General features: G+C 38.2%; 1 long non-coding RNA gene across 1 annotated transcript; it reads right to left on the bottom strand.

Annotated features, from left to right (window-relative positions):
- Positions 1–4,204: 4,204 nt before the first annotated feature.
- Positions 4,205–6,198, bottom strand: LOC133803129 (uncharacterized). The gene is made up of 3 exons (XR_009877808.1): positions 6,001–6,198; positions 5,841–5,918; positions 4,205–4,291 (listed from the first exon to the last, which is right to left on the bottom strand). It is a non-coding gene; the product is annotated as an uncharacterized LOC133803129 (long non-coding RNA).
- Positions 6,199–8,956: the final 2,758 nt, after the last annotated feature.

Here is an 8,956-nt window from a genome sequence, read left to right on the forward strand (position 1 = left end):
AACGTCTTGAACAAATATCAGATGAAGCTGAATCACCTCAAGTGTTCCTTCAGAGTTGGATCAGGGAAAATTTTGGGATTTATAGTAAACTCAGGCGGTATTGAAGATAATCCCGAAAAGATCAAGGCCCTGGTCGATATGAAATTGCCAACAAAGATAAAAGATGTTCAAAGTTTAACCGGGAGGATCGCCGCTCTAAGTAAATTTATCTCTAAATCAACGGAAAAGTGTGTCCAATTTTTTAATCTACTTAGGGGCAATTAGAAATTCGCATGTACAGAGGAGTGCGAGTAGGTTTTCCAGGCTTTAAAGTCTTATATGTTGCAGCCACCAATTCTGTCTAAGCCGGTTGAAAAGGAAACTTTGTTCATCTACTTGGTGGTCACAGAATACGCTGCTAGTGCTGTCTTGGTAAGAGAGGAGGAAAATGTGCAAAAAGTTGTATATTATTTAAGCAAAAGGCTAATAGGAGTAGAACTGCGGTATCCGCCCATTGAAAAATTAGCCTATTGCTTGATCTTAGCCTCCAGAAAGCTACGGCCATACTTTCAAGCTCACCCCATCACAGTACTAACTGACTAGCCCTTACGACAAGTTTTGCAGAAGCCAGAAGCTGCTGGTCGATTATTGAAATGGGCAGTTGAACTTGGGCAGTTTGATATTTCTTACTCCCCATGAGCAGCAATAAAAGGACAAGCTCTAGCAGACTTTGTCACAGAGCTCACTAGGCTTCCAGACAGTGAACAGATAGAAGAGACTGAGCCTCAAAGCCAAACTCCCTCGTGGAAGTTGTTTACAGACGGTTCTTCTAACGAGCACCACGCTGGAGCCGGAGTGATTTTGGTAATGCCTGAAGGACGTCGATTCCACTGCGCAATCAGATTCGACTTCACAGCGTCCAATAACAAAGCCGAGTATGAAGCGCTGCTCACAGGTTTACGATTAGCCAGGGACATGAACATAAAGTCACTTGAAATCTATAGTGACTCCCAGTTGGTGGTTAATCAAATTACTAGAGAATATCAAGCCTGGGGTCTGAAGATGGTAGTTTACTTGAACAAAGCAAAGGATTTGTTGGTGCAATTTGAAAAATACACTCTCCAGCAAGTACCTTGCGACCAGAACTCAAACGCTGATGCTTTGGCCAAATTAGCAAGTGCAAATGATGTTGACACCCTGAATATAGTGCCTGTTGAACAGCTATCTACACCAAGCATCAAAGAAGAAGAAACCTCTCTGGTAATTAGGGCAGCAGATACGTGGATGGTACCTTTCATTGAGTACTTAGCACACAGAGTGTTGCCAACGGACAGAAACAAAGCAAGAGCCCTCCAGAGGTAATCTGCTCGGTTTATCCTGGTCAACGGAATTCTATACAGAAGGGGCTACTCAATGCCACTCCTAAGGTGTGTTTCCAAAGAAAAGGCCAAAGAATTAATGCGAGAAATCCATGATGGTTTCTGCGGGGATCACACTGGGGGGCAGAGTTTATAAAAAAAGATCCTAAGGCAAGGATACTTCTGGCCAACAATGAATGAAGACTCTGTGGATTTTGTTCAAAAATGCGAGAAGTGTCAAAGATTCTCCAAGATTCCGCGAGCAGCCCCTAATGAGCTAAAGCAGATGCAAAGCCCATGGCCATTTGAAGTGTGGGGAATAGATTTGATTGGGTCTTTGCCCACAAGAAAAGGCAACATCAAATATGTCGTGGTAGCCATTGACTACTTCACAAAGTGGGCTGAAGCTAAGCCATTGGCAACCATAACGACCAAGAAAGTGCTGGATTTTGTAATCAAGAACATAGTGTGTTGCTACGGATTGCCAAGAAAAATTGTCTCAGACTACGGTACGCAATTTGATAGTGATCTGTTCACGGATTTTTGCGAACGTCATGGGATTATCAAAAGCTTTTCTTCAGTAGCTCATCCGTAGGAAAATGGACAAGTTGAGGCTGTCAACAAGACACTAAAAGATACTCTGAAGAAAAGGCTTGAAGAAGCAAAGGGGACATGGCCAGAGCAGTTGTCTGAAATCCTCTTGTCATATAGAACGTTGCATCAAACAACAACAAGCCATATTCCATTTTCCTTGGCTTATGGATATAAGGCTATGTTGCCTGTTGAATTAGATCCGCCATCACATCAAAGGATGATCAAGATGCTAATAGTCAATTATTGATGGAATCTTTGTCTTTGGTCGATGAAAGGCGCGAGCAAGCCCAACTTCGAGTAGCAGCTTACCAGCAAAAGGTCACCCGGTATTTTAACTCGAAAGTACGTGAAAGAAAGTTTAATGTAGGAGATCTAGTACTTAGAAGAGTTTTCCTTAACACCTGCGATTAAGCTGCTGGAGTATTTGGACCTAACTGGGAAGGACTGTACCAAATCGAAGAAGTCCTCCTTCCAGGCACTTATAAACTTGCTCGCTTAAATGGAGATCTCATTCCTCGCTATTGGAATGGAGAACACTTGCGCAAGTACTATCAATAAACAATTCTTCTTAAAGAATCTGCTTGTATTAATTTTACTTTTGACAAGTTTATGAACAAGGGTAAGTCAATCTTGTGACTGATCGCTTATAAGTGTAAGATTATATTTTTGATAACTTGTACATACACGATTATCCATTTATTACGAGAAATAAAAGGGATTATGCGCAACCAGTCAATCTTGCCAACTATTGTATTTATTACAAGTATTTTCTCATTACGTGTGTTTTTTTGCTATATTATCATTTTTTATAAATGTCTATTACGAGCAGTAATGTTCGAAAAGGTCTTAGTCAAGGCAAGTGACCGAGGACCTAAAGCTCCTATGTAACGACCCGGATTTTCAAGACTCAATAATGCGGAAATATAAATGTTTTCATTTAACAAAATGTCTCAAAAACCCATAGAAAAAAAACTTTTTTAAAAAGTCGTATGGCCATACATAACATTTAGTTACAAACATGTTTTATAAAGATTAGAGTGAGCCTAGTTTAGGAAAATTACACAACATTTCAAAAAATAAAAAGGCTTCCCAAAAGGTCGGTCCACATGTACATTTGCAAGGAAGACTCCAGCGCTCACTGCTCTGCCTTGCCCTTGAACTTACCTACAACATGAAACAACTAGGTAAGCAAAAACGCTTAGTAAGATCAACTTTCAAACAAAGCAGGTAGAGAAATAGGGATCCGGACCCATCCGGACCCTACACAATCAATATCAAGAACGCTAAAGCGTCCTGGCAAACTTATGGTCATGCCTAATAACCAAGGATAAATTAATTCATAACTAGATAAAATCATGCACTCAGAAAAATCCCAGAACAAGCAGATATATTATATCACAGCTAATTCTTATCAACAATTATATCCCTGCACTCAGAAAATCCCAGAGTAAGCAGATATATTATATCACAACTATATCTTATCAACAATTATATCCCTGCACTCAGAAAATCCCAGAGCAAGCAGATATATTATATCACAACTATATCTTATCAACAATTATATCCCTGCACTGAGAAAATCCCAGAGCAAGCAGATATATTATATCACAACATAATTCGAGACCAACGCTCGACAATTTCCAACAATTCATGCGTAACGCGCCCTCCAACATAATTGCTAATCTATAAAAGAGAACCGAGTCTCCACACTAAGATCTAGCCAATAAATATTCTCATCAAGGGTAACTATCGTGTTACATAGGGCATCGCTACTTATCCAAGAGTGTAATCCAATTTACACGGTTTTACGGAGACATCTATGTTAATCAGCGGTGCTGGTGAGCAGTTGCCCCTAGGGTGTTCAGCCTCACTCTATCTTGGCAAACCCTAGTATCTCTAGGCACTCTTACTGAATGGCCAATATTCACGGCTGCTATCCGGGAATAACTTATCAGAGCACTTGCTCAGATTCTAACCGTCCAATGATTAAGTAAGCATGAGGGCCCCTAGGTCCAATTTATCTTGGCACCCCTAGGTTTAACCAGCTTATCCTCATCTCATGGCCACTCATCGCGGTAATGAACCAGACATAAATAAAATCAAGCAGTGTGACGGGGATCAGCCGTCTAGGATATGACGGACTTCTACCGTTCATATTTTCTAAATCAGCACTCACGAGACTAACGTCTCTAAGCAACTTTCTATGACAGCCTATATATATGCATGTATCCCTATACTAACATACAAGACAATAATCATTTCATGTTGCAGCCATACAATATAAGTTGACTTACTTGGAGTCCTTAGCGCTCAGCAGGTTTTCACCCTCCAACGTTCAGTCCAGTTACGCTTAGCCAATACTGTAGTTATCCATACAGTATACTCGGATTAATTATGGCACTAATAATTCATTATTATTATTTTGGGCAGTTTGGTCATTTTAATAAAAGTCATTTGTAAGGATTTACAATCCTTATTTGGTTTTAAACCTATTAAGGAAAGTCATACAAAATATTCGAGACTAAACCCTAAGTCTCGGGGAGACCTATCCTAAGGTCTCGATACCTAGGCACGGGTATCACAATGGTATTTCCCACAATCCGCTAAAAATCTTATTCTTTCAAGGTATCGCTATTAACCCGCACTTTCGACTAGTCGGTTAAAATATGTAAGATTTTAGCCTGTATTATATCCAGAAAATACAAATAAATTCCTTAATTATTTTTAAAGAAAATAAACTCTTTAAATTTTCCTTTTATTTTTCTTAAGGTTTTAATATCTAAAAACCGTTTTAAGAAAATTGCCTAATTTGTCTTAATTAAGAAAACCGTTATAAATTTCTCACCTAGACTAATTAATTTTTCAAAAGCAATTAATCAATTTTACTTACTAGAAAAATAATTCATTTAATTATTTTCTCAAAATATAGGGTTTTAAACCCTCTTTTAATTTATTAACTATTAATAAATTAAATCTCTTATTTTTAGAAAGAATAAAAACTCTTTAATAAAAATAATTCATTTAAACTCAAAGGGGTAATTTTAGTGAAAATATGATTTCAAGACTTACCATTTTATATCTTGAAATAAACAAAATTTTACTTTTTACCTTACGTTCCAAAATCTCAATTTTTTACACTAAGTGTGAAAATCCTATTTTTCACATTTTTAACTACATACTTCGTTAGTTCATAACTTGAAATTTACTTACCCAATTGTTACCAAAATTTCCCAATTCCATTTTTGTTATGCCATTTAGGTCTTTGTAAAATCTTAGGTCAAAATGAGCATTTTTGATTGGTGAAATCATTTTCCAACAATGAGGTAAAAATGACCTTATTTTCAAGTCCTTATTTTTTCCAAACTTTGACAGTTAATAACTTTCAAACCGTTTAATATTTTCTTACCAAATTTTACAGTGGACTAATAGGTTATGCCAGAAATATGTCTACAAAATTTTAGAAAAAACTGGGTTCATTTTCCCTATACAGTGGCTGTCCAAACTTGGTTCCGAAAATAAGAATACGAAAAAACAGTTTTTTTACCTAAACTTTGAAATAGCATAACTTACTCATTTCTAAACATTTTTTAGTGTTTCAAAAGCTCAGTTTTATGTACTCAATCTTAAAAATATAACAGTACAATTTAATTTTACAAAACCAATATATAGTGGCTGCTTGACCCCTTGGAAGTCACAGCTTAAAACATGTTTTGTTTTAGGGTATCCTACAAATCCCTTGGGGGTTTTGGTTCCCATTTTAAAAAATCAATACTCATGCATCATAAAAATTATTAAACAACTACCATAACCTTATTACATCACCAACAAGAAACTTTAAGCATTAGATATACAAACTAATGCTTAAAACTAAAAATCCTACAACAAAATCATCAAAAGTAAACTTTTTACCTCTTTGGTGTTCTTGCTTAAGGTTTGGACCTTCCTATAAGCTTTGACTCCTTCAAACCTTTCAAAAACCCTAACCAACTTCCCCCAACAACATTGGTAATTAGCTATTTGAAACTCTATGATTAAAACTTGACAAAAGTCTAGATTAATGAGACTTTACCTTAGGGAAAACCCTTCCTAGACCAAGACTTAGCTTCCAAGTTTCTTTGGTGTTCTTGGGGTTGAAAATGGAGAGAACACTTGAGAGAGTCTCCAAAAATCAGATGAGAGTGAATGAGAGAGTGTGGGGATCGGTTTGGGGGTTAGAATAGCTCACAATACTCTTCAAAATATCACAAAACACTTGAGTGCTTTTCTACCCACTTGACTTCTTAATTAAATGGGATTTGAATTTTATAAAATTGGGTTCACACAACTCTAAAAGACCACATGGCCGGCCACCCTTTGCCATATATGTGATCATTAATTTTTATTTTTTTTTATTTTTATAAAGGTTGATAAAGGTTTCATAAGAAGAAAAGTCCAAATTGGCTTTTGACACCTTTTTTCACTCTTATTAAGTTTTAATCACCAAACATAACATTAATTAATTAAATTTAATGTCTCTCACATTTAATTTAATTAATCACATAATAAAATTTAACCTAAGATCCATTCATGGAATAAAATTCCCCATTTCGGCAAAATTAGGCATTTACCACAAAATGCCTTAAAATTTCCATTTTCTTTTAGGTTTATTATTTTTGACCAAAATTTAACTTTTATGAATGTATTTTATGCCCAAAATATAATTGCCATGATTTTTCATTTTATTTTCCGAGATTTTTACCTGATCAGGGTTTTTGTGTCGGTCCAGGACCGAAAGTCTTATCTTGACTTTTAAGGTCACAAAATTCATATTTTGGCTAGCAATAACTCATGGAATACTTCCAAACAAAATATAATATTATTTAAAATAATATTCTTAACCCGTGGGAAAAATCCCGACCCGAATCGTTTAAAGGTACCCAAAAACGTAGGACGTTACATCCTCAATCACTTGGGGGGCATATAAGGTATCTAGTAAGCAAAGCATATCGACAAGTATATGTAAACACACGAGCAAAATAACTGAAAGCATGCTACGGTACTTAGAGTATTTTTCAAAATTTTGTTTAAATTTTGTTAAATCAAACCAAAGTACTATGCTAAGTTCGGTCATGCGAATAGGATATTGTAATATATTGCAAGTATTATAATATCTAAATATTAAAAGTAAATTGTTTTACACCACAAGTAGTTCCTGCTTGGATGTAATTCTCTGTTTGAAAGAAAAAGCTGCCCGTGCAGCAAAGGTTATATTGTCTTGACACTACGAACCGATGTCCGTATGTCCCAAATTATTACAAAGTTAAATAAAAAACAGGAAAAATTATGAAACAGGAGGATCTTGAGGAGTTTGCTGGTCGACGGAGGCCCCAATTTCCTCATCTACGCAATCGATGCTCGTAGCCAAAGAGATTTTGGGGGATGCTGGAACTCTCGCTCAATCTTCCTCTTCAAGGAGAGCCAGGCACCTGTTTATCTCAATCTTCCTCATACGCTCTGAGAGATAGCTGAAGTCCGCCTTGCGGTTATTCTTCAAGAATGTATAAAAGCATCAAAAAGTGCCCCCCTTGTACCTCTCTAGGTTACTGGCATTGGTCTCCTCGAGCTCTTTGACGCATTCCTCCAGCCTCTCAGTCTCCTTTGTGCTGATGACCAGATCATCTTGAAGCTTAGAGGCTTCCTTAAAGTTAAGCAAAGAAGCCTCCTTATACTTCTCTTTAGTTTTGATGGCATTGATCAAAGTATCTCGGTGCTGTTTTAGCTCTTCGGCCAGCTTAGCTTTTTGTTCGAGCAGCTCAGTGTTTTTCTTCTCGGCTGCCTCAAGTTGCTCGATGTATTTTGCTTTAGCCATCTTAACCTCCTCAGTGTGTCTGGCATTGGATGATTTAAGTTCCTCAGTGTGTCTGTCCTCAAACGCCTTAAGCCGCTCGCTAAGTCTCTTCTCATATTGAGCAGTCAGGGCTCCCAAGCGACGCCAGCTAGCGCTCATGGTTAGAACTCCCTGCGATCAGTAAGAAGGTAGAACTATTAGTAGAAATAAAATGACAAGATAAACAAATAAATCTCAACAGTAAATGGCAACTTACGCTGAGGACTTCGTTCAGCGCGTGGTTAATGATCTGGTCGACCTCCACGAAGTCAGTACTGATGATGGCCTCTCGGCTGCTTCGGTGCCTCGATAGCTTAGTCAGCCTATCTTTGGCTGAACTAAGCACAATGTTTGTCAAAGCTTCTCTTGTCTAATCAGGAGGTGTCTGGTCAGTAGGAGCTGGAGGAGGTTGGTTAACAGGCGCTGGAGGACGTGTCTGGTCGACAAGGTCTGGCGGAGATGTCTAGTCGATGGGAGCTAGAGGAGGTGTTTTTTCCTTGGAAGGAGATGGCGTTGGAGGATCCACAGTCCGAACCTTTTTTGTCAGAGGGTTGCTGCTGCTCTCCACGTGGTGTTGCCTGCTCCCCTTTTTCTTGCTCTGAGGAGCGGCGGGTTCAGGTTCGCTGCACAGGTCGAAAAGATCTTCAGTTGACATGACTGCAAAATGGAAGCGAACAGTCAGGAAATATAGATGAAAATACTTACTAAATCAAGGAAATAAGATCAAAGAAATTACAAGTAAAATACCCGAGCTACAACTACTGGTCGCTACATTATTTATTGTATTACTGCTACACTTACTCACTACCTTGAAGAAGTCTGAATTTAAATTAGACGTGTATTTAAAGTTGTCGTCCCCGTCAAATAAATGACAGGGAATGGGCAAATTATCTAAGAGTGAGAAGTCAGTACCGTTCTCATTTGAAGATTCAAGAATAGGCTCAGGGTGTTTAGAAACCTTCTACTTGCTCTTTCCTGGTGCAGCAGGGGCAGCAGTTGCTCGCGGGGTGCTGGAGGGTTCCCTGATGGTCACTCCCGTTGTCCTCATCCTCGGAGGTTGTGACACAACTTGGTGCTGCTCGGGAACTCCTCCACTAGTAGCACTCCCCGCAGTTGATTCCCTCACAACCTGGTGAGGCGCCAAAAGGCTAACCAGCCT

This window comes from Humulus lupulus, chromosome X (genome assembly GCF_963169125.1).
Source record: "Humulus lupulus chromosome X, drHumLupu1.1, whole genome shotgun sequence".
Lineage (NCBI taxonomy): Eukaryota > Viridiplantae > Streptophyta > Magnoliopsida > Rosales > Cannabaceae > Humulus > Humulus lupulus.